The sequence below is a fragment of the Symphalangus syndactylus genome, chromosome 13, assembly GCF_028878055.3.
Source record: "Symphalangus syndactylus isolate Jambi chromosome 13, NHGRI_mSymSyn1-v2.1_pri, whole genome shotgun sequence".
NCBI lineage: Eukaryota > Metazoa > Chordata > Mammalia > Primates > Hylobatidae > Symphalangus > Symphalangus syndactylus.
Genome location: NC_072435.2, coordinates 120,683,201 through 120,708,544, shown reverse-complemented (window position 1 = coordinate 120,708,544; position 25,344 = coordinate 120,683,201). Strand labels below are relative to the sequence as shown.

The 25,344-nt window shown below is 50.0% G+C and overlaps 1 protein-coding gene and 1 pseudogene across 2 annotated transcripts in view; one reads left to right on the top strand and one right to left on the bottom strand.

The window, feature by feature from the left end:
• Positions 1–1,133: 1,133 nt before the first annotated feature.
• LOC129461310 (uncharacterized) lies at positions 1,134–1,227 on the bottom strand (annotated as a pseudogene).
• A 3,214-nt stretch (positions 1,228–4,441) lies between these two features.
• Positions 4,442–25,344, top strand: part of SCARB1 (scavenger receptor class B member 1) — a 123,480-nt gene continuing 102,577 nt past the window's right edge. Inside the window, exon 1 of one of the 2 annotated variants that reach the window (XM_055240172.2) lies at positions 4,442–4,558. The gene's annotated coding sequence lies outside the window, so the exon portion shown is untranslated. The remainder of the gene's footprint in view (positions 4,559–25,344) is intronic. The other variant, XM_055240178.2, reaches the window with a different exon arrangement.

Sequence of the window (25,344 nt, the reverse complement as noted above, 5' to 3'; positions counted from 1 at the left end):
TCATCCTTAGTTGTGACAACCCAGAAAGTCTCCAGACATTTTCTAAGTTCCCCGGGAGGCAAAATTTTCCCTCCTTGTAAACCACTGGTTTAGACCAATTATAATCCATTAGTTGAAGCTGAATGTGTGTCGCCACCCTGAAAAAAACAATCAGAATGCCATATGGGTTTGAGGGTAGGCAGCTGAAAGCAGTGGTGATGGAACCTAAGGGCACCTACTTTTTTTTTTTTTTTTTTTTTTTTTGAGACGGAGTCTCGCTCTGTCGCCCAGGCTGGAGTGCAGTGGCGCAATCTCGGCTCACTGCAAGCTCCGCCTCCCGGGTTCACGCCATTCTCCTGCCTCAGCCTCTCTGAGTAGCTGGGACTACAGGCGCCCGCCACCACGCCCGGCTAATTTTTTTGTATTTTTAGTAGAGACAGGGTTTCACCGTGGTCTCTATCTCCTGACCTCGTGATCCGCCCGCCTCGGCCTCCCAAAGTGCTGGGATTACAAGCGTGAGCCACCGTGCCCGGCCTACTTTTGATCTGTCTTCTGCATAAACTCAATATACACATCCCTTTTTTTTTTTTTTTGAGACAGAGTCTCGCTCTGTTGCCCAGGCTGGAGTGCAGTGGCGTGATCTTGACTCACTGCAACCTCTGCCTCCAGGGCTCAAGTGATTCTCCTGCCTCAGCCTCTGGAGTAGCTGGGATTACAGGTGTGAGCTACCACGCCTGACAGTTTTTGTATTTTTAGTAGAGACGGAGTTTCACCGTGGTCTCGATCTCCTGACCTCGTGATCCACCCGCCTCGGCCTCCCAAAGTGCTGGGATTACAGGCGTGAGCCACTGCGCCCGGCATCCTTTTTTTTTTTTTTTGACATGGTATCTCACTCTGTCACCCAGGCTGGAGTGCAGTGGTGCGATGTCAGCTCACTGCAACCTCCACCTCCCGGGTTCAAGCAATTCTCCTCCGACTTCTTTCTCCCAAGTAGCTGGCACATGGGCCACCATGCCCAGCTAATTTTTGTGTTTTGTGTAGAGATGGGGTTTCACTATGTTGCTCAGGCTGATCTCAAACTCCTGGGTTCAAGTATCTGCCTGCCTCGGCCTCCCACAGTGCTGGGGTAATAGGCATGAACCACATCACCTAGCCAAGGCTATTTCCTTTTTTAAAATTTAAATAGGGGCCATGCTAAACTACTCTGTATCATTCCAATTTTAGCATATGTGCTGCTGAAGTGAGCACAGGTATTTTATTTATTATTGTTATTATTATTTTTTGAGACAGAGTCTTGCTCTGTCACCCAGGGTAGAGCGCTGTGGCATGATCACAGCTCACTGTAGCCTCGACCTCCCGGGCTCAAGTGCTCCTCCTACCTTAGCCTTCCAAGTAGATGGGACTACAGGCACGCACCACCATGCCTGGCTAATTTTTGTATTTTTCATAGAGATGGAATAGCACTATGTTGTCCAGGCTGGTCTCAAACTCCGGAGCTCAAGTGATTGGCACACCTCAGCCTCCCAAAGTGCTGGGATTACAGATGTGAGCCACTGCATCCGGCTGGCTATTTTTATCCATAGATTTTTGCCCTTGTGTGCATATATATCTGAAAGATAACTTCTCAAAGTGAATTTGCTGGGTGAAAGGCCATATGCATTTTACATTTAGACAGGCTTTGTCAAATTTCCCTCCAAAGAGGTTACACAAATTTACCCTTCTACCAACAGCAGTCAGCGGTGCCTGCTTCCTCACACCCTCACAACACAAGGAGCTTCTCACACTTTGCTTATTTATCTGCTAGGTGAATTACAGTATCTCATGACAGTTTCTTTTTTTTTTTTTTGAGATGGAGTTTTACTCTTGTTACCCAGGCGGGAGTGCAATGGCGTGATCTTGGCTCACTGCAACCTCTGCCTCCTGGGTTCAAGTGATTCTCCTGCCTCAGCCTCCCGAGTAGCTGGGATTACAGGCATGTGCCACCACGCCCAGCTAATTTTGTATTTTTAGTAGAGATGGGGTTTCTCCATGTTGGTCAGGCTGGTCTCAAACTCCTGATATCAGGTGATCTGCCCGACTCGGCCTCCCAAAGTGCTAGGATTACAGGTATGAGCCACCGCGCCCAGTGATAGTTTTACCTTAAAAATTATTCTGTGTTCCCTCACACAATAAGGACCTCATTGATTATTTCACTTGACAAAGTCACTTTCCATGTGGAAAACACTTCTTGAAGCCCTTGGGATCTCAGCTGGGTACGTGGAGACTTTGCCCTCCAGGAGGGCATCTAATGTTTGTAATGATTGCCTCATCTGTCGTTTGCACTGAGCTTGTGTTGCTAATTATTAGCTATGGTGGATGCAGAGAGAAAGACGGAATGGGATATGGAATGGCAGAAGCTATGACAAACTGCAAGAGTGCCTGGCTGTCACTGTTTAAAAAATTATAATGTTTCTCAAAGGTAATTTTGTTATAAAGTAATTGTGCAGTTTGTTCATTTAACTGTGCAGTTTATTTGTTCATTTAACAAATAAGAGACTGTGGAGACGGGGTCTTGCTATGTTGCCTGGGCTGGTCTGGAACTCCTGGGCTCAAGTGATTCTGCTGCCTCGGCCTCCCAAAGTGCTAGGATTACAGGTGTGAGCTACTGCACCCGGCCAGCAAGGCTGTCCTTTTTCACTTGCCCCAACCTCAGTGGCTGATGTACTGATTTTCTCCTGGAATCTAAGATTCATGCAGCCACAGAGCGACAACCCTGGTGACTTAGCTGAAGCGTGTAACATTGAAAATAATTATAGCTGGGTGCGGTGGCTCACACCTGTAATCCCAGCACTTTGGGAGGCCGAGGTGGGTGGATCACGAGGTCAGGAGTTTGAGACCAGTCTGCCCAACGTGGTGAAACCCCGTCGCTCCTAAAAATACAAAAATTAGCTGGGCATGGTGGCGTGCATGGTGGTGGGCAGGAGAATCACTTGAACCTGGGAGGCGGAGGTTGCAGTGAGCTGAGATGGCACCACTGCACTCCAGTCTGAGCGACAGAGCATGACTCTGTCACCAAAACAAAAAAAGAAAAAAAAAGAATTATGGTGTGCCCATGCGCACAGCCGAAATCAGAAAACAACCCTAAAAAACAACCCTAAAAGTCCACCAGTGTAGGCCAGGCACAGTGGCTCACGCCTATAATCCAGCTCTTTGCTCTGTCACCCAGGCTGGAGTTCAGTGGCATGATCTCGGCTCACTGCAACTTCCACCTCCCAGTTCAAGCGATTCTCCTGCCTTAGCCTCCCGAGTAGCTGGGATTACAGGCGCCTGCCACCACACCTGGCTAATTTTTGTATTTTTAGTAGAGACGGGGTTTCACCATGTTGGTCAGGCTGGTCTTGAACTCCTGACCTCAAGCAATCCACCAGCCTCAGGCTCCCAAAGTGCTGGGATTACAAGTATGAGCCACCGCGCCCAGCCAAGAACAGTTTTTATATTTTATTTTCACATTGAAAATCAGTCACATTTGCTTCAGCCTCAAAGAGCGTGTTTATGTAAAATTAAATGAGTGCTGGCAGCAAACTGCACTTTTTTTTTTCTAAACAGGAAATGGGTTAATGGGTATGGAGTTGTAGTTTTGCAGGATGAAAATGGGGACCGAGTTTCAGTGTGGGAAGATGAAATCGTTCTGAAAGATGAATGGTGGCAATGGCTGCACAGCAATGTGAATGCCCTTAGTGTCACACATACAAATGGATAAAATGGTTAAAAACTATGTGCATGGTGGTAAGACATGGAAAAATGTTTAGAAAGCAGGCAGAAACAGGAAACAATTGTTGAGTCTTCCATTTGGGGGGCTTCTAAAATGTTCCCAGAAGGTGGAGCAGTGCCCCCTCCCAGCATGGGGAGGTTTCTGTGCGTGCTCATGGGCACCACACTGAGTTAGGGGCTGGCAAGGGCCCTGGTGAAATGTTACTGAACCTAAATTGAGAGTCCACGGCCCAAAAGCCAGAGCATCTCTCAAGCGTGTGCAGGCTGTCCTGGCACCCCAGTTCTCTCTAAGGCCGCCACAAAAAACACAAGGCAGCCACAAGGGGGAGTGGGGAGGTGACTCGCTCCTAGCCGGGGGCTGGCGTCACCTAAGGGAAGTGGGCACGAAGCGTGGTACCCACAGGCGGCGCCACCGTTCCCCACTCCCTCCCTGCACCCCTCCATCTCCTCCATCCTTTAAAAATTGTGGTAAAATACCCATAACATAGAACTTGCCATTAAAAAAAATTCACCATTTTAACCATTTTGAAGTGTACACTTCAGTGACGTTTAGGACATTCACAATGTTATGCAACCACCTCCTCCATCTAGTTCCAGAACATTCCTTCACCCCCAAAGGAAACCCCTGTACCCATTAGTAGTCACCTCCTATTTCCCCCTCTCCCCAGTCCCTGGTGAATACCAACCTCTTTTTCTTTTTTTTTCAGACAGGGTCTTGATCTGCCATCTGGGCTGGAGCGTAGTGGTGCAATCATAGCTCACTGCAGCCTCAAATTCCTGGCCTCAAACGATCCTCCTGCGTCAGCCTCCCAAAGCACTGAGATAACAGGTGTGAGCCCCTCTGTGTTCTCTCTATGGATGTGCTTACTCTGGAGATTTCCTATAAATGGAATCTTGCACTGTGTGGCCTTTTATATCTGGCTTCTCTCACTTTTTTTTTTTTTTTTTTTGAGACAGAGTCTTGCTCTGTCGTCCAGGCTGGAGTGCAGTGGTGTGATCTCAGCTCACTGCAGCCTCCGCCTCCTGGGTTCAAGTGATTCTCCTGCCTCAGCCTCCCGGGTAGCTGGGCCTACAGGCGCCTGCCACTATGCCCAGTTAATTTTTTTGTATTTTTAGTAGAGACGGGGTTTCACCATGTTGGCCAGGATGGTCTCGAACTCCTGACCCCAGGTGATCTGCCCACCTCAGCCTCCCAAAGTGCTGGGATTACAGGCGTGAGCCATTGTGCCTGGCCCTGACTTCTCTCACTTAGGATCATGTTTTCAAGGTTCATCCATGGTGTAGTATGCATCAGTGTTTAAAAAAAATTTTTTTTTGAGATGGGGGGGTCTCTCTATGTTGGCCAGGCTGGTCTTGAACTCTTGACCTCAAGTGATCCTCCTGCCTCAGACTCCCAAAGTGCTGAGATTAGAGGTGTAAGCCACCATGGCCAGCCAATATTTCATTTCTTTTTATGGCTGAATCATATTCCATGGTATGGACAGGCTACATTTTGTCATCCATTGATGGGTATTTGAGTTGTCTCCCAAATAGTTTTTTAAATGGTTAAAAATGAATGAATATTATGTGATGTGCATTTTTGCTTTTTGCTGTTATGAATACTGCTGCTTGAACATGCATAGACAGGTGTTTGTTTGAGGGCCTGTCTTCAGTTCTCTTGGATGTATGCCTAGGAGTGGAATTGCTGGGTCATATAGTGATGCTATGTATAACTTGATTCTTTTTCTTTCCGTTTTTTTGTTTCAATCAAGCAGACCCTGAACCAGAATAGGTTCAGAGAGACTCCCTGTATGTTTAACTTGATGAACTGTCAAACTGTTTTCTTCCCCTTCCTTTCTGATTATGATGAGCAAAACTTCTCAATATGAGACTTTCAGCTCATCCTTGAATCTCTCTGCAAAGCAGCCAGGGATTCCCTTAAAACTTGCACACGGCTCCTGCCCCATCCCTGCTTAAACCCCATCAACTGCTTCTTCCCAACGCACGCACGAAAAATGCAACTTCCTCTGCGAAGGCTACAAGGCCCTACAGGACCAGGGCCTCCCGATCCTTGCCCCCCTGACCACTCAGGTCTGAGGTCAAAGTCAGTTCCTTGGAGAGACTCCAAGATTGTCCTATCTGTTTTTCCTCCCACACCGTCTCTGTCTTCTACATGACCCTGGTTTTGTTTTTCATCACACTCATCACAGCCTGAGCAGAAGGAAGGATGATACCTCACTACAGACCACAAGGTCTAGCTGCCCTGGGCCCATCCCTGGTGCCACTCTCTGTCTCACGGTCTGTGCTCCAACTGCCAAACCAGCTCCTGCCACAGGCCCTTTGCACTTGCTGCCCACTCCTACCCAGAATGCTCTGCTCTCATGGGTGGTTTTTTCTCAATCATTTGGTTTTGATTCGGAATTTACCCATCAAAGAGGCCCTCTGTGGTAGGCTGAACAATGGCTCCTCCAAAGATGTCTGCACCCTAATTTTCTGGGACCTGTGACTGTGTTACTTTGGGATTAAATTAAAAGTGCCAAGATGGGGAGATGATCTGGGGCTTATCTGGTGGGTTGATGTAACCACAAGGGTCCTTATGAGAGGGACACAAGAGTCAGTCTTGGGGAAGAAGGTGACGTGGACACAGAGGCAGTGGCTGGAGTGATGCGCTTTGTGGGTGGAGGAGGGGCCATGAGCCAAGGAGTGCAGGCGACCTCTAGAAGCTGAAAAAGGTGAGGAAACGGATTGTCCCCTAGAGCTTCCTGAAGGGATGCAGTCCTGCAGACTCCTTGACTTTAGCCAGGTGAAACCGTTTTGGACTTCTGGCCTCCAGAAACGAAAGATAATGAGAAGATAATCAATTTGTGTTGTTTTAAGTCACTATGTTCATGATTTGTTACAGTGGCTGACAGAAAGCTCCTTGACCAACCCAGGCCCCACCCCAGGCAGAGTCTAAGCCACTCCTTTCTTTCTTTTTTTTTTTTTTTGAGACGGAGTCTTGCTCTGGTGCCCAGGCTGCAGGGCAGTGGCACCATCTCAGCTTACTACAAGCTCTGCCTCCCAGGTTCACGCCATTCTCCTGCCTCAGCCTCCCAAGTAGCTGGGACTACAGGCATCCGCCACCACGCCCGGCTAATTTTTTGTATTTTTAGTAGAGACGGGGTTTCACCGTGTTAGCCAGGATGGTCTTGATCTCCTGACCTTGTGATCCGCCCGCCTTGGCCTCCCAAAGTGCTGGGATTGCAGGCGTGAGCCACCGCGCCCGGCCCTTAAGCCGCTTCTTTCTAAGCCGTTCCCTTATTGTTCTCATTTTATTGTCGCTTGAGTATCCTACAAATGGAAGCTCTAGTTCAGAGCACGTACATTTTTTTTTTTTTTTTTGAGATGGGGTCCCACTTTGTCACCCAGGCTGGAGTGCAGTGGTGCGATCACAGCTCACTGCAGCCTCGACCTCCCTGGGCTAAAATGACTCTCCAGCCTCAGCCTCCCCAGTGGCTGGGACCACAAGCATGCACCATCACACCTGGCTAATTTTTAAATATTTTGTAGAAATGAGGGTCTCACCATGTTGCCCAGGCTGGTCTCAAACTCCTGGGCTCAAGCAATTCACCCACACATTAGCCTCCCAAAGTGTTGGGATTACAGGCGTGAGCCACCACACCCAGCAGTTTGCAAATTTTAAAGCTTTCTGACTCTGTTGCCAATCTGTCCTCCAGAAACATGTTGCCAATTCCCAGCCTTACCCACAGCAAGGGAGAGGTTGCTTCCCTCTGCTGTTGGCGTTGTGGCTACAGAAAACACTGCTGCCTTCCCTGAGGGCACCGTTCCCTCCCTCCCCTTCCCTTGACCACCAGTTAAAGGATGTGCAGCCTCAGTCTCCTGGGGCTGTTGACTTTTTTTTTTGTTTGTTTTGAGACAGAGTCTCGCTCTGTCACCCCCAGGCTGGAGTGCTGGAGTGCAGTGGTGCGATCTCAGCTCACTGCAAGCTCCACCTCCCGGGTTCACACCCATTCTCCTGCCTCAGCCTCTCCGAGTAGCTGGGATTACAGGTGCCCGCCACCACGCCTGGCTAATTTTTTATATTTTTAGTAGAGATGGCGTTTCACCGTGGTCTCGATCTCCTGACCTCGTGATCTGCCCGCCTCGGCCTTCCAAAGTGCTGGGATTACAAGCGTGAGCCACCGTGCCCAGCCAACATTTTCACGTACCATTCTCTCTGCCTGCAAATCTTTTCCCAGCTTTGAGTGGCAGGCCTATTTTGTCATTTCCAGGTTAGTTTAACTCAGACAGGCCTTCCCTGACCTCCCAACCTAAGGTTGCCATGCCTGATCCCATCTGTTTTACTTCTTTACTTAGCACTTTTGGCTCCCTGGTATTTACTTAAGTCTCCAGCATTCTCCACGAGCAGGGGCCTCGTCTGTCTCACTGCTGTATCCCGGTGCCCAGAACAGGGCTTCACAATAGTAGATGCTCAATAAATACGTGTAGACTAAATAATGAATGGATAATAATTTTTTTCTATCTTGGTGAGCTGTTTCTGTTACAGTTTTGAGTCTTGTTATCTTCCCAAAGCATCCTTCCTAACTTCAAACAATTCTTAATTAGTTCTCAAGATGGAGTAATAGGAATGGTATTTGGGTAGGAACATAAACAAGTTTTCAAATGTTAACAATAGCTGATTTTTTAAATACAAGAAGAGACAAAAAGGCCACATATTGTATGACTCCTTTTATGGGAAATATCCAGAACAGGCGGATGCACAGAGACAGAAAGCAGATGAGTGGCTGCCAGAGGCTGGAGGAGGGGGAATGAGGAGGGAGTGTTTAATGGGTACAGGGTTTTATTTTGGGGTGATAAAAATGTCTGGAACTAGGTAGAGGTGGTGGTTATACAACACTGTGAATGTAGTAAATGCCACTTTTTAATTAATTTTTTTGTTTTTGAGATGGAGTCTTGCTCTGTTGCCCAGGCTGGAGTGCAGTGGCATGATCTGGGCTCACTGCAGCCTCTGCCTCCCAGGTGCAAGTGATTCTCCTGCCTCAGCCCTCCAAGTAGCTGGGACTACAGGCACCCGCCACCATGCCCAGCTAACTTTTGTATTTTTAGTACAGGTGGGTTTCACCATGTTGGCCAGGCTGGTGTCGAACTCCTGGGCCCAAGTGATCCTCCCACCTTGGCTTCCCAAAGTGCTAGGTGTGAGCCATTGTGCTCGGCTACTTTTTAATGTAATTTAATTTAATTTTTTTTTTTTTTATTTTCTTGAGACAGAGTCTTGCTCTGTTGCACAGGCTGGTGTGCAGTGATGCCATCTCGGTTCACCGCAGTTTCAACCTGCTGGGCTCAAGTGAACCTCCTGCCTCAGCCTCACGAGTAGCTGGGACTACAGGTGCATATCACCATGCCTGGCTAATTTTTATATTTTTTTGGTACAGAGGGCATCTTGCTATGCTGCCCAGGCTGGTCTCAAACTCTTGGCCTCAAGTGATCCTCCCACCTTAGCCTCCCAAAGTGCTGGGATTACAGGCATGAACCACTGCACTCGGCCTACTTTTTTTTTTTTTTTGGAAGCAGCCCTCTGGATGGGTGAGGTGATATCTCACTGTGGTTTCAATTTGCATTTTTCTGGTTATGAGTGATGTTCATCTTTTCATTCGCTTATTGGCCATTTGTATATCATCTTTGGAGAAACGACTGTTCAAGTCTTTTGCCCCCTCCTGCTTTTTCTTTTTGTTTCTTTTTTTTTTTTTTTTTTTGTGAGTCAGGGTCTTGCTCTGTTGCCCAGGCTAGAGTGCAGTGGTGTGATCTTGGCTTACTGCAACTTCCGTCTCAGCCTCCTGGGTAGCTGGGACCAGAGGCACATGCCACCACACCCAGCTAATTTTCTTTGTATTTTTATAGCGATGGGGCTTTCACTATGTTGGCCAGGCTGGTCTCGAACTCCTGAGCTCAAGCACTTCTCCCACCTCAGCCTCCCAAAGTGCTGGGATTAGAGGCGTGAGCCACCGACCTGCCCCCAACACTTTGCTTTTTTTTTTTTTTTTTTTTTTGAGACAGGGCCTTGCTTTGTCATCTAGGCTGGGGTGCAGTGGTGTGATCACGGCTCATTGCACCTTCAGTCTCCCGGGCTCAAGCGATCCTCCTGCCTCAGCCTGTAGCTGGGACTATAGCACTCACCACCACATCTGGCTAATTTTTTCATTTTTTGGAAAGATGGATTCTTGCTATGATGCCCAGGCTGGTCTTGAACTCATATCAAGTGCTATGTCTACCTTGGCCTCCCAAAGTGCTGGGATTGTAGGCATGAACCATCACAATAAACATTTTGCCCATTTTAAAAATTGGGTTATTTGTTGATGAGTTTTAGCATATTCATCCTTTGTTAGATACATGATTTGCAAATAATTTCTCCCATTGTGTGGAAGGAACTCTGTTGATTATGTTCTTTGATGCATAGTGGGGCTCTGCCTTTTTATGGAGAAATGTTAAAGAATTCGCAACTTTTTTTTTTTTTTTTGAAATGGAGTCTTGCTCTGTTGCCCAGGCTGGAGGGCAGTGGTGTGATCTTGGCTCACTGCAGCCTCTGCCTCCCAGGTTCGAGCAATTCTCCTGCCTCAGCCTCCCAAGTAGCTGAGACAACAGGTGTGTGCCACCACCCCCGGCTGATTTTTTGTAGTTTTGGTAGAGACAGGGTTTCGCCACGTTGGCCAGGCTGGTCTAGAACTCCTGACCTCGGTGATCCACCCACCTCAGTTTCCCAAAGTGCTGGGATTACAGAATTCATAAATGCTTTAAAACCATCCCTGACCAGGCGCGGTGGCTAATGCCTGTAATCCCAATACTTTGGGAGGCTGAAGCAGGAGGATCACTTGAGTCCAGGAGTTTGAATCTAGCCTGGGCAACATGGCAAGACTCTGTCTCTATAAAAAATTAAAAAAAATAACCCGGGTGTGCTAGCAAACACCTGTGGTCCCAGCTACCTGGGAGGCTGAGGTGGGAGGATCTCTTGAACCCAGGAGGCAGAGGTTGCATTGACACCCAAGATCACACCACTGCACTCCAGCCTGTGCAACAGAGCCAGACCCTATCTCAAGAGAGGGAGAGAGGGCCGGGCACGGTGGCTCATGCCTGTAATCTCAGCATTTTGGGAGGCTGAGGCGGGTGGATCACGAGGTCAGGAGTTCGAGACCAGCCTCGCCAACATAGTGAAACCCCGTCTCTACTAAAAATACGCAAAATTGGCCGGGCGTGGTGGCATATGCCTGTAGTCTCAGCTACTCAGGAGGCTGAGGCAGGAGAATTGCTTGAACCCGGGAGGCAGAGGTTGCAGTGAGCTGAGATCATGCCACTGTACTCCAGCCCAGGCGACAGAGCAAGACTCCACTTCAAAAAAATAAAAATAAAATAAAAATAAAAATAAAAAAAGAGGGAGAGAGTGGATCATGAGGTCAGGAGATTGAGACCATTCTGGCTAACACGGTGAAACTCTGTCTCTACTAAAAATACAAAAAATTAGCCAGGCGTGGTGGCGGGCACCTGTAGTCCCAGCTACTTGGGAGGCTGAGGCAGGAGAATTGCTTGAACCCAGGAGGCGGAGCTTGCTGTGAGCCGAGATCGTGCCACTGCACTCCAGCCTGGGTGACAGAGCAAAACTCCTTCTCAAAAAAAAAAAAAAAAAAAAAAAAAATAGGGAGAGAGAGAGAGAGAGAGAAAAGAAAGCCATCACTGTATATAAAAGGGGTTTTGGCAAAAAGTAAGTCTTGCTCTGCCTTGACGGCCCTCCCCAGAGGCAACCTCTATTATCAGTTTCTTGTATAGCTTTCCGGAGATTTTCTTTGAGTTTTCTAATGTAACATTTCCATAGACAATTGTGCAGTTTGTTTTTATGCAAAATGAACCTTGGCTATGAGTGGTCTCTCGGAGCCTCAGTATCCCCATGGTTAGACAAGGAAGTTGGAGTGGATAATTCCTAAAGACTGCCGGGAGGAACACAGCCCACATGCCAGGAAGAGCCCAGCCACACTTCCTGGCCCTCCTTTCATGAAGGTTTATGAAGGCTCTATCTTGAATTTTTTTTTTTTTTGAGACGGAGTTTCGCTCTTTGTTGCCCAGGCTGGAGTGCGATGGTGTGATCTTGGCTCACCGCAACCTCTGCCTACCGGCTTCAAGTGATTCTCCTGCCTCAGCCTCCCAGGTAGCTGGGATTACAGGCATGCACCACCACGCCTGGCTAATTTTGTATTTTTAGTGGCGGTGCGGTTTCTCCATATTGGCCAGGCTGGTCTTGAACTCCTGACCTCAGGTGATCTGCCCACCTCGGCCTCCCAAAGTGCTGGGATTACAGGTGTGAGCCACTGCGGCCAGCTCCATCTTGATTCGAGAGGTTATTTCTTTTTGTTGTTGTTATTCTTTTTTTTTTTTTATTAATTTTTTTGCATACAAAAACAATAAACATTTTCTAAAAATACATACAAACAAAAAGATGCGTATCAAACATATTAGGAAGGTTGCACATGGGAAGTCGGGGAATAGAAATGGGGGTGGGAGTTAAAATAAATGAGAGAGGGACTTTATATGGATCAGTGATAATAACTCAATCCTCTATTTGACAAAGAAGAGGGAGAAGGAAGAGGAAGAAAAAGAAAGTGGGATAAAGGATCAGAAAGGGAGGAAAATAGAAAAAATTAGAGTATGACTCCAGGGTAGACCTGTTTTGTTGTCACTGAGTTGGTTGGTTGGTTTGTCTGTTGTATTCTTCATGTTTCGCCAGGTTGCCCAGACTGGTCTCGAACTCCTAGCCCGAAGTGATCAACCCGCCTCGCCCCCCAGAGTGCCGGGACCACAGGCGTGAGCCACCACGTCCAGCCCCCACATTGCTTCTGGCCTCCGTGGTAGACCTCCCAGACGGAGCGGCCAGGCAGAGGAGCTCCTCACTTCTACCCAGACACGGGGCGGCCGGGCAGAGGAGCTCCTCACTTCCCAGACGGAGCGGCCAGGCAGAGACGCTCCTCACTTCTTCCCAGACGATAGGTGGCCGGGCAGAGGCGCTCCTCACTTCCCAGACGATGGGTGGCCGGGCAGAGGCGCTCCTCACTTCCCAGACGATGGGTGGCCGGGCAGAGGCGCTCCTCACTTCCCAGACGATGGGTGGCCGGGCAGAGGCTCTCCTCACCTCCCAGACGATGGGTGGCCGGGCAGAGGCGCTCCTCACTTCCCAGATGGGGCAGCCAGGCAGAGGCGCTCCTCACTTTCCAGACGATGGGTGGCCGGGCAGAGGCGCTCCTCACCTCCCAGACGGGGCGGCCGGGCAGAGGCGCTCCTCACTTCTTCCCGGACGGGGCGGCCGGGCAGAGGCGCTCCTCACTTCTTCCCAACGGGGCGGCCGGGCAGAGGCGCTCCTCACTTCTTCCCGGACGGGGTGGCCGGGCAGAGGCGCTCCTCACTTCTTCCCGACAGGGCGGCCGGGCAGAGGCGCTCCTCACTTCTTCCCGGACGGGGCGGCCGGGCAGAGGCGCTCCTCACTTCTTCCTGACGGGGCGGCCGGGCAGAGGCGCTCCTCACTTCTTCCCGGACGGGGCGGCCGGGCAGAGGCGCTCCTCACTTCTTCCCGACGGGGCGACCGGGCAGAGGCGCTCCTCACTTCTTCCCGGACGGGGCGGCCGGGCAGAGGCGCTCCTCACTTCTTCCCGGACGGGGTGGCCGGGCAGAGGCGCTGCTCACTTCCCAGACGATGGGTGGCCGGGCAGAGGCACTCCTCACTTCCCAGACAGGGCGGCCGGGCAGAGGCGCTCCTCACTTCCCAGACAGTGGGTGGCCGGGCAGAGGCGCTCCTCACTTCCCAGACTATGGGTGGCCGGGCAGAGGCGCTCCTCACCTCCCAGATGGGGCGGCCGGGCAGAGGCGCTCCTCACTTCCTCCCGGACGGGGCGGCCGGGCAGAGGCGCTCCTCACTTCCTCCCGGATGGGGCGGCCGGGCAGAGGCGCTCCTCACTTCTTCCCGGACGGGGCGGCCGGGCAGAGGCGCTCCTCACCTCCCAGACGATGGGAGGCCGGGCAGAGGCGCTCCTCACTTCCCAGACGGGGCGGCCGGGCAGAGGCGCTCCTCACTTCCCAGACGGGGCGGCCGGGCAGAGGCGCTCCCCACCTCCTAGATGGGGCGGCGGCCGGGCAGGGACTGCAATCCCAGCACCCTGGTAGGCCAAGGCAGGCGGCTGGGGGGCAGAGGCTGCCGCGAGGCCAGACCACGCCACCGCACTCCAGCCCGGGCAACACCGAGCACCGGGTGAGCGAGACTCCGTCTGTAGTCCCAGTACCTCGGGAGGCTGAGGCGGGCAGAGCACTCGGCGTCAGGAGCTGGCGACCAGCGTGGCCAAGATGGCGAACGCGTGCCTGCATCGAAAGGAGAAAAGGCAGGCAGCGGTGGCGGGCGCCGGCAGTCCCAGGCAGTCTGCGGCGCGGGCAGCAGCAAGCCGAGTAGATTGTAGCCTGGGCCAGAGCGGTAAAGATGAAAGAAAGAAGAAAGAAAGAAAGAAAGAAAGGAAGGAGGGAAGGAAGGAAGGAAGGAAGGAAGGAAGGAAGGAAGGAAGGAAGGAAGGAAGGAAGGAAGGTTGTTATTCTTTTGATAGAGGGTCTTGCTCTGTCGCCCAGGCTGGATTGCAGTGATGTGATCATAGCTCACTGCAACCTCTACCTCCCGGGCTCAAGTGATCCTCCCACCTCAGCCTCCTGAGTAGCTGGGACTACAGGCATGCACCACCACACCCAGCTTATTTTTGTATTTTGTATTTTTTGTAGAGAAGGGGTCTCACTGTGTTGCCTAGGCTGGTCTCAAACTCCTGGGCTCAAGTGATCCTCCCGCCTCGACCTCCCAAAGTGCTGGGATTACAGGCATGTGCCACCATAACCTGGCCGCAAAGAGGTTATTTTTTAAAGGAGAAAGCCATTTTCTCTGAACAGCATCAACGTCTGTTCTGTGGGAATACAAGAGTTCTTGTTTTGTTCCACTTAATAAGAACTCAGTTCCTCTTGTCAGCTCGATGCTGGGAAAAACTCTAATTTCAGTTCTTCATTTTTCAGAAATTCCAAAGAACTTGGAAATGAGACCACAGGAAGAATCCAGAACTGCTGCCCATCATAAAAATTTTCTTTCTGCAATTTGTATCTACAGTGTGCCAGTTATTGATGAGGGTGAGGCTGAAGGTGGGACAGTGTGGGGGAGATTTTTTAATTGCTCCCCAATTACCATATTCCTCTTTTCTTTTCTTTTTTCTTTTTTGAGACAGAGTCTCGCTCTGTCACCCAGGCTGGAGTGCAGTGGCGTGATCTCTGCTCACTGCAACCTCCGCCTCCCGGGTTCAAGCAATTCTCTGCCTCAGCCCCCTGAGTAGCTGGGATTACAGGCACCCGCCACCACGCCCAGCTAATTTTTGTATTTTTTTTTTTTTGAGACGGAGTCTCGCTCTGTTGCCCAGGCTGGAGTGCAGTGGCGCCATCTCCACTCACTGCAAACTCTGCCTCCCGAGTTCATGCCATTCTCCTGCCTCAGCCTCCTGAGTAGCTGGGACTACAGGCGCCCGCCACCTCACCTGGCTAATTTTTTTGTATTTTTAGTAGAGACAGGGTTTCACCGTGTTAGCCAGGATGGTCTCGATCTCCTGACCTCGTGATCCACCCACCTCGGCCTCCCAAAGTGCTGGGTTTACAGGCGTGAGCCACCGCGCTCGGCTAATTTTTGTATTTTTAGTAGAGATGGAGTTTCACCATCTTGGCCAGGCTGGTCTCGAACTCCTGACCTTGTGATTCACCCGCCTTGGCCTCCCAAAGTGCTGGGATTACAGGAGTGATGCCTGGCCCACATTCCTCTTTTTAGTTTTAGAGTCCCTAAAATTCCAGATGGGCATACGTCACCCAGCTAGAGGTGATGTTTTCCAGCTTCCACTGAAGCTAGGCGTGACCTCGAGATTATGTTCTGGCCTATAAGATACAGGTGGATGATGTGACGGGAACACTTCCAGGCCACATGGTTAGAAGGGAAGCTGGTTATCCACCTCTATTTCCCACTCCCTTTGAGCTGGAACGTGGACAGGTTTCGAGAAGCCAGCTCTGTCCCTGGGGATGGTGGAAAAGCAGGAGGCTGGGTCCCTGGGTCCCTGGGTGACCACATGGAGCCGAATCTCCTGCCTTCTTGGACTAGCAGCTACTCTGCAATGTTAAGGGAGAGAGGAATACGTTTCTAATTTGTTACAGCCACTGTATTTTGGGGTCTCTTAGCAGCTTAATGTATACCCTAACACAGGTGGCTTTCACCTTTTTATACAACTTTGTTTTTTTTTTGAGACAGAGTCTTGCTCTGTCACCCAGGCTGGAATGTAGTAGTGTGATCTCGGCTTGCTGCAACCTCCACCTCCCAGGTTCAAGTGATTCTCCTGTCTCAGCCTCCCAAGTAGCTGGGACTACAGGTGCCCACCACCATGCCCAGCTAATTTTTGTATTTTTAGTAGAGACGGGGTTTCACCATGTTGGCCAGGCTGGTCTCGAACTCTTGACCTCAGGTGATTTGCCCGCCTTGGCCTCTTGAAGTGCTGGGATTACAGGTGTGAGCCACCATGCCTGGCCGATTTTTACTTTTTTAAACAGTGGTTTGCACTGAAATAGAAGTTCTTTGAGAATAGGAACTGTGCCTTTTTGTCTCCCATGATATTCCAGCCCCTGTCAGACAGTAGTAGGTAGTGAGAATGGTTCTTGGACATTAGTGTGCCTTAGGAATAGCTGGGGCATGGATTAGTTGAAAATGCAGCTTTCTCAGGGGCTCATCCCAAATCTGTGGAATCAATCTTTGGACCCGACTTTACAAATCTAACTTTGTTATTTATTTGAGACGGAGTCTTGCTCTGTCGCCAGGCTGGAGTGCAGTGGTGCTTGGAGTGGAGTGCGATGTCGGCTCACTACAACCTTGATCTCTTGACCTCGTGATCCGCTTGCCTTTGCCTCCCAAAGTGCTGGGATTATAGGCGTGAGCCACCGCGCCTGGCCCTTTTTATACAACTTTGATTTTTACTTTTTTTTTTTTTTTTTTTTTTTGAGACTGAGTCTTGTTCTGTTGCCCAGGCTGCAGGACAGAGGCACAATCTCGGCTCACTGCAACCTCTGCCTCCCGAGTTCAAGTGATTCTCCTGTCTCAGCCTCCAAGTAGCTGGGATAACAGGTGTGCACCACCGCACCCAGCTAATTTTTGTATTTTTAGTAGAGATGGGGTTTCGCCATGTTGGCCAGGATGGTCTCGATCTCTTGACCTCGTGATCTGCTCACCTTGGCCTCCCAAAGTGCTAGGATTACAGTCGTGAGCCAGCACACCCAGCCACTTTACTTCTAATGAAAGAAAAGGTCTTGTTTACAATCGCAACTGTAATGATGAAATATTTAACAGCAAACTTCCCAAGAAATGTGGAGGATACAAACATAAAAAGCTTTAAAAAAATTCTACTATTGTTGTAATATAAAAAGAGACTTGCATTCATGGGAAGACAATCTTTGTTCTTTGAGAGGAAGAATCAGCTTTGGAAAGATGCCATGAGTTTGCTAAATTTAACTAGAAATCCATACAGTCCCAATTAAAATACTAACACAAAATTTTGGGGATATTTGAGAAAATGGTGCCAAAGTTCATCAAAGGATGTGAATGAAGGAAAATTGCCAGGAAAATTCTAGAAATAAAAAATAACGAGGGGGCCAGGCACTGTGGCTCATGCCAGTAATCCCAGCACTTTGGCAGGCTGAGGTGGGAGGATTGCTTGAGGCCAGGAATTCAAGAACAGCCTGGTAAACACAGCAAGATCCCATCTCAACAAAAATTTTTAAAAAATCAGAGCAGGCACGATAGCTCACACCTGTAATCTCAGCGCTTTGGGAGGCCAAGGTAGGTAGATCACTTGAGGCCAGGAGTTTGAGATCAGCCTGGCCAACATGGCGAAACCCTGTCTCTAAGAATACAAAGAAATATTAGCCGATGTGGTAGCAGGCACCTGTAATCCCAGCTATGTGGGAGATTGAGGCACGAGGATTGCTTGAACCCAGGAGGCGGAGGTTGCAGTGAACACAGATCGCTCCACTGCACTCCAGCCTGGGTGACAGAGCAAGACTCTGTCTTAAAAAAAAAAAAAAAATCAGGCATTTGGCATGCACCTGTAGTCCTGTCCTAGCTACTCTGAAGGCTGAAGTGAGAGGATCGCTTGAGCCCAGGATGTAGAGGCTGCAGTGAGCTATGATCGCACCATTGCACTCCAGCCTGGGTGGCAGAGCGAGGCCCCATCTCTAAAAAAAAATCATATATATATATACACACACACACACATACTATATATATATATATATTTCAATTTTTTACTTGGTTTTATTTATTTTGAGACAGAGTCTCACTCTGTTGCCCAGGCTGGAGTGCAGTGGCATGATCTCAGTTCACTGTAATTTCTGCCTCCTGGGTTCAAGCTATTCATGTGTCACTAAGCCCAGCTAATTTTTGTATTTTTAGTAGAGACAGGGTTTTGCTATGTTGGCCAGGCTGGTCTTGAACTCCTGGCCTCAAGTGATCCGCCTGCCTTGGCCTCCAAAAGTGTTGGGATTACAGGCATGGAGGGGGAAGGGAAGAGGGGAGAGGGTTCCGGCCAATTAGGGGATTGGAGCTGTCATCCAGGCAGGAGATGGTGTGATCTGGATCAGCAGTTCTCAAAGTGTGGTCCCCAGACCAGCAGCACCAGTGTGTTCGGGAAACTTGCTGAAAATGCAGTTATCAGGCCCACCCAGACCTACTGAATCAGGCACTCCGGGGGCGGGGCCAGCCATTTGGGTTTCACTAAACCTCCTGGTGGTTCTGCTGTTTGCTCAAGCGCAAGAACGCTCGCTGGGCTAAAGGAAGAGGGTGGAGAGTCAGTACCTTGGCGCTGTGGGACAACGTGCCACCAACTGGGTGGCTTAGAACAACAGAAACGTATTTCTTACCTTTCTGGAGGGCAGAAATCAGAAATGAAGGCATCAGCAGAGCCCTCTGAAGCCTGGGGTGGGGAGGAGCCTTCTTTGCCTCCTTTGACCTCTGGTGGCTGCCAGCAGCCCTCGGCGTTTCTTGGCTTGCAGATACAGCACTGCAATCTCTGCCTTGATGGTACATGACATTTTCTATGTGCCTCTGTGACAAGATTCTTCTTCTTCTTCCTTCCTCCTCCTCCTCCTCCTTCTTCTTCTTCCTTTTCTTCTTCCTCTTCCTCTTCCTCTTCTTCTCCTTCTCCTTCTCCTCCTTCTCCTTCTTTCTCCTTCCTTCTCCTTCTCCTTCTCCTTTTTTTTTTGAGATGCAGTTTCGCTCTTGTTGCCCAGGCTGGAGTGCAGTGGCACGATCTTGGCTCACTGCAACCTCCGCCTCCCAGGTTCTAATGATTCTCCTGCCTCAGCCTCCTGAGCAGCTGGGACTACAGGCGCCCGCCACCATGCCCAGCTAATTTGTTGTATTTTTAGTAGAGACGGGGTTTCACCACGTTGGGCAGGCTGGTCTCGAACTCCTGACCTCAGGTGATCCGCCCACCTCGGCCTCTCAAAGTGCTGGGATTATAGACATAAGCCACTGCGCCCGGCCCGATGTCCCTCTTCTTATAAGGACCCCTGTCCTATTGGATTAGGGCCCACCCGAATCCCGCAGGCCCTCCTCTTGATTTAATTGCATCTGCAAAGACCCTGTTTCCAAATAAGGCTGCAATCACGGGACCAGAGGCCTAGGACTTGGACATATCTTTTTTTGGAGGGACATAATTCTACCCACCTCAGATGGGGAGAATGAAAGGATGCAACAGACATCAAAACAAGAGAAATGCTAGTGATTAGATGTGGGGAGTGGAAGTAGGATGAAAAGAGAAAGAACTCAAATGCCCTGTTATTGTTACATAAATAACAAAGCTGGGGTAACCGCGGTGTCCTTTTTCCCTTTTTCTCGAAGAGGGACATCCTCAGGCTAGTATTTCAGAAACTTTATCCTAAGTTCTTGGGACTCATAAACACATTGCTGAAACAAACTCCGTCTCACCTGATGACCTCTCTCTGTTCCCCATGGGGCAGGGCTGGGGAAGAAGGAGCAAGCAAGGCCTCTGTCCACCCACTCATGGAGCCAGGGTCCAATTGCGCTGACTCTCACTGAGGGCGACACTTTAGAGCCAAGTTCAAGTTGAAGTTCAAGGTCCCAGGATCTGGAGGCATCTGAAGCTGCTCCAGCTCTCAGCTGCCTCAAGGGAAAAGATAGTCTCAGAGATAGTCTAGCACCTGTCTTGGTGAGGAGCCAGGCAGCCCACAAGTGTGGGACCTCCTGCCTCTGACACCAGACATGGCTGAAAGCATTTGTCCTTCTGGAAGATTCTGCTCTGCCCATCACTCCAGAGTGAGTCAGAAGCCCCTGGAGGGTTTGTGAAAATGCAGATTCCTGGGCCTTACTCCCCAGTGTCTGAGTCACAGGTTTGGGGTGAGAACTCAGAATCTGCTTTCCTTCTTTCCTTCCTGCCTTCCTTTCTTTCTTTCTCTCTCTTTCTTTCTTTCTCTCTCTCTCTTTCTTTCTTTCTTTCTTTCTTTCTCTTTCTTTCTTTCTTTCTTTCTTTCTTTCTCTCTTTCTTCTTCTTTCTTTCTTTCTTTCTTTCTTTCTTCTTCTTTCTTTCTTTCTTTCTCTCTTCCTTTCCTTTCCTCCCTCCCTCCCTCCCTTTCACTCAGAATCAATCTTTCTTTCTTTGACTCAGAATCTGCCTGCCTTTCTTTCTTTTCTTTCTCTTTCTTTCTTTCTTTCTTTCTTTCTTTCTTTCTTTCTCTCTCTTTCTTTCCTTCCTTCCTTCCTTTCTTTTCTTTCTTTCTTTCTTTCTCTTTCTTTCTTTCTTTCTTTCTTTCTTTCTTTCTTTCTTTCTTTCTTTCTTTCTCCTTCCTTCCTTCCTTCCTTCCTTCCTTCCTTCCTTCCTTCCTTTTTTTTTGAGACAGGCTCTTGCTCTGTTGCTCAGGCTGGAGTGCAGTGGTGTGAACATGGCTCACTGCAGCCTTGACCTCCCAGGTTCAACAGATCCTCCCACTGGCCCGATGTCCCTCTTCTTATAAGGACCCCTGTCCTATTGGATTAGGGCCCGCCTGAATCCCGCAGGCCCTCCTCTTGATTTAGTTGCATCTTCTAAGACCCTATTTCCAAATAAGGCTGCAATCACAGGGACCAGGGGCCTAGGACTTGGACATACTTTTTTGGAAGGACATAGTTCTACCCAGCTACCTGAGTAGCTGGGGCTAGAGGCACTTGCCACCATGCCTGGCTAATTAAAAAAAATTTTTTTTGCAGAGATGGGATCTCACTATGTTGCCCAGGCTGGTCTCAAACTCCTGGGCTCAAGTTATCTTCCAGCTTTGGCCTCCCAAAGTGCTGGGATTACAGGCGTGAGCCACCACACCCGGCCTGAGAACCTGCATTTCTATCACATTTCCAGGTGGCCTGGTGCTGCTGCTCTGGAGAACACCTGGAGGAGAACCAAGGCCTACGATGAACGGCTCTCAGCCTAAGGTGCATATGAGAATCACACAGGGAGTTTAAACACACACCAACCCCTGTGCCCGACCCAGACCCTGGGAGACCACTGAGGGTGGGGTACAAGCACTGGCCGCCAGGGAGTTCTAATCATTGGCCAAAGTCAGGGTGCACAGCCCAACTCCTTCTCACCTGTCAATGCCACTTCAGATACCACTTCTTCAGCAAGCCTTTCCTGACCTTCCTCCAGTGGGGTTAGGTCCCTCATTCATTCATTCATTCATTCCACGAACCATCATGCCCCTTGTATGCACCGGGCCCTGTACTGGTGCTGGGGATTCAGCTGTGAGGCCAGGTAAGTTTTTTGCCCTCTTGGTGTTTCTTTACAGAAACATGGAGGAAACAAGTGGTGAAAAGTCAGGACAGACGATGTCAGGGTGTGATGAAAATAAAACAGGACGACGACATAAAGACCATTAATTAATTAGAGACAGGGTATCACTCTGTTGGCCAGACTGGAGTACAGTGGTACAATCATGGTTCACTGCAGCCTTGAACTCCCAGGCTCAAGCAATCCTCCCGCCTCAGCCTCCGGAGCAGCTGGAACTACAGACACACCTATCATGCCCAGTTAATTTTTTCTTTCTTTCTTTTTTTTTTTTTTGAGACAGAGTCCCATTCTGTCGTCCAGGCTGGAGTGCAATGGTGCAACCTCGGCTCACTGCAACCTCTGCCTCCTGTGTTCAGGTGATTCTCTTGCCTCAGCCTCCCGAGTAGCTGGGATTACAGGTGCACACCGCACCTGGCTAATTTTTGTATTTTTAGTAGAGATGGGGTTTCACCACATTGGCCAGGAGGGTCTCGAACTGCTGAACTTAAGTGATCGGCCCGCCTCAGCCTCCTAAAGTGCTGGGATTACAGGTGTGAGCCACTGTGCCAGAGAAGAAGGTTATTTTAGATGGGCTGGTTGAGGAAGGCCTCTTTGAGGAGGTGACGCTGGAGCTGCCCCTCGAAAAAGCCTCCGTGGAGCCCTTTTAAACAAGAAGAGCGTTTGAAGCGGGGCTCAGAGCCTGTGCTGAGGTCCTGCAGTGGGCACGGGCTGACCGCATAGGAAGAACCTGAAGGAAGCCAGGGTGGCTGCATCCCAGAGAGCGGAGAGGGAGGCAGAGGAAGGCGGCCCGGGGAGGACCCGGAGTTTATGCAACAGGAAACCAACAGAGTTCAAGCAGGAAGTAACACAATCCCACTCGCTTTGAAAAAGGTCTACTCTGTGTCCCTGGAATGCGCCCTCACCGAGGCGGATTCCTCTCCCTGAGAGCGTTTTTCTCAGGTGTCACGGCAGACTCATTGGTGTGAGAGGAATCTCTTTGTCCCACCGGTGTGTGATCTTTATGAGAAGGTGATTAATGTGCCCCCTTGCCCATAGGAAGTGCTCAATTGGCACAGTCTGACAGAGCTGGGTGTGGTGGCTGGTGCCTGTTGTCTCCGCTACTAGGGAGGATCACCTGAGCCCAGGAGTTTGAGGCTGCAGTGAGCTGTGATCACCCCACTGCGCTCCAGTCTGGGTGACAGAGCAAAACCTTGTCTCTGAAAAGAAGTTTGGCAAATGACCCTGTGAGTGTGTGTCCAGTGGTCCTCCTTGGCACTGCCCATCCCTGCCCAAACAGGAGCCTCAGCTACCACCAGATGTGCCCAGAAAGGTATTTCTGCCCATTGTTTTCCAAAGGATATTTTTGTTTTTGTTTTTCTTTTGTCTTTTTTTTTTTTTTTTGGGGGGGGGGGCTGAGTCTTGCTCTGTCTCCCAGGCTGGAGTGCAGTGGCGTGATCTCGGCTCACTGGGTTCAAGTGATTCTCCTGCCTCAGCCTCCGAGGTAGCTGGGATTATAGGCGCCCATCACCATGCCTGGCTAATTTTTGTATTTTAATTAGAGATGGGTTTCACCATGTTGGTCAGGCTGGTCTCAAACTCCTGACCTCAAGTGATCCACCTGCCTCGGCCTCCCAAAGTGCTAGGATTACAGGCGTGAACCACCATGCCTGACCCTCACCCCCCCCTTTTTTTTTTTTTTTTTTTTGAGACAGAGTTTCGCTCTGCTACCCAGGCTGGACTGCAGTGGCATGATCATGACTCATTGCAGCCTTAACCTCCTGGGCTCAAGCAATCCTCCCGCATCAGCCTCTGGAGTAGCTGGGACTACAGGTGCGTTTGCCACCACACCTAGCTACTTTTTGTTTTTTGTAGAGATGGGGTTTCGCCAAGTGGCCCAACCTGGTCTTGAACTCCTGAGCTCAAGCAATCCTCCCGCCTCGGCCTCCCAAAGTGTTGGGATTACAGGCGTGAGCTACTGCGCCCAGCCCAAAGAATATTTTTGGAACCAGCTTCTCCGTGGGCTCCAGCCATCCCTGGCAGATGCCTCAGCCTGCAGCCTAAGAACAGTTCCCCCTCAGGAAAGAAACTGACAGCTTTGCGGTTCTATGTTGAAGGGTAAGGGCATCTCCTAAGCTCCAGTGTTCTTGGTATCCACGCTGGTTTCAGGGAGGCAGCTGGCCTCTCTGATGCTGTGGACGGTATCCCTGGGCCTCAGTGGGCCCTGGGCAGAGCGGGTGGGTGTTGGAGACAAGGGGCTGGTGGCAAGAGCTGCAGTTTTCTGGGCAGGAAGGAAAATGTTGGTCCAGTAGGAAAACAGGCAAAACAGATGGGGACTTGCTGCACATGGAGCTGTTTGGTTAGGCTGAAACGTGAAACTTCGGCTTTCATTTTAAAAGCCTGTGTTCGGCCGGGCATGGTGGCTCACGCCTGTAATCCCAGCACTTTGGGTGGCCGAGGTGGGCGGATCATGAGGTCGGGAGTTTGAGACCAGCCTGGCCAACATGGTGAAACCCCGTCTCTACTAATAATACAAAAGTTAGCCAGATATGGTGGCAGGCGCCTGTAATCCCAGCTACTTGGGAGGCTGAGGCAGGAGAATCGCTTGAACCTGGGGGGTGGAGGTTGCAGTGAGCAAGATTGTGCCACTGCACTCCAGCCTGGTGACAGAGCGAGACTCTGTCTCAAAAGAAAAAAAAAAAAAGAGTCTGTGTGCTTCAGGCCCATGCATGGTGAGAGGTAAGGTGGTTCTCTTGAGTTAGAAAGTGAACCTCAAAAACTCATCTCCAATTCCAACATAGCAGAGCCCTTAAACGCTGGGCCTGGGAGCAAAAGCCCAAAGAAAAGGGGAGAAGGCTGGGCGCAGTGGCTCATGCCTGTAATCCCAGCACTTTGGGAGGACGAGGCAGGCGGATCCCTTGAGCCAAGGAATCTGAAACCAGCCTGGGCAACACAGTGAGACCCTCATCTCTACAAAAAAAATACAAAAACTAGCCAGGCATGGTGGCAGGTGCCTGTAGTCCCAGCTACTCTGGAGGCTGGTGTGGGAGGACTGCCTGAGCCCAGGAGTTTGAGGCTGCAGTGAGCCAAGTTTGCGCCACTGCACTCCAGTCTGGGCAACAGAGATTCCCTGTCTCAAAAAAAAAAAAAAAAAAAAAACTAAAGAAAAGGGAGGCGAGAAATTCGGACTGTGGACCTTTTGTTCGCTTTTAGATACTGTCTTGAAAGCTGCTGCCACGATTGTGATGCTCTCACATTCCACAGTTCAGTCCCTCCGATGCACAACGTTCACTCCTACCTCAGGGCCTTTGTGTGCACCGTGCCCTCTGCCTGGAATGCTCTCTCTGGGTCTTCCCACGGTTGGCTCTTCATCCAGTTCTCCGTTAGATGTCACCTTTCCAGAGAGCCCACACCCTCCCTCACTCTCTCAAACTGCTGGGTTTTGTTTCTTGCCAGCATTGAACATTATGTGAAGCTGTTTTGATGCCTTATTCCTGGACTTGCTTTGGTGTCTGTCTGCAGCCTCTGGAGTGCGCCTCTAGGAAAGAAACTCCTTTTCATGAGCTGCAGTGCCCAGTCCTGGTGCATTGAGGGCACTCGTGAATACTCACTGAAGGACAAAGTCAATAAAGCTGTTGATTGTGGCTGCTGACTACTTGCCAGCCGGGTTTATATCTGTAGCCATTGAGACTGCTTTTGGCTGAAAGTCCTAGAAAGCACCCAAGAAGTTTAACAATAAAGATATTTATTA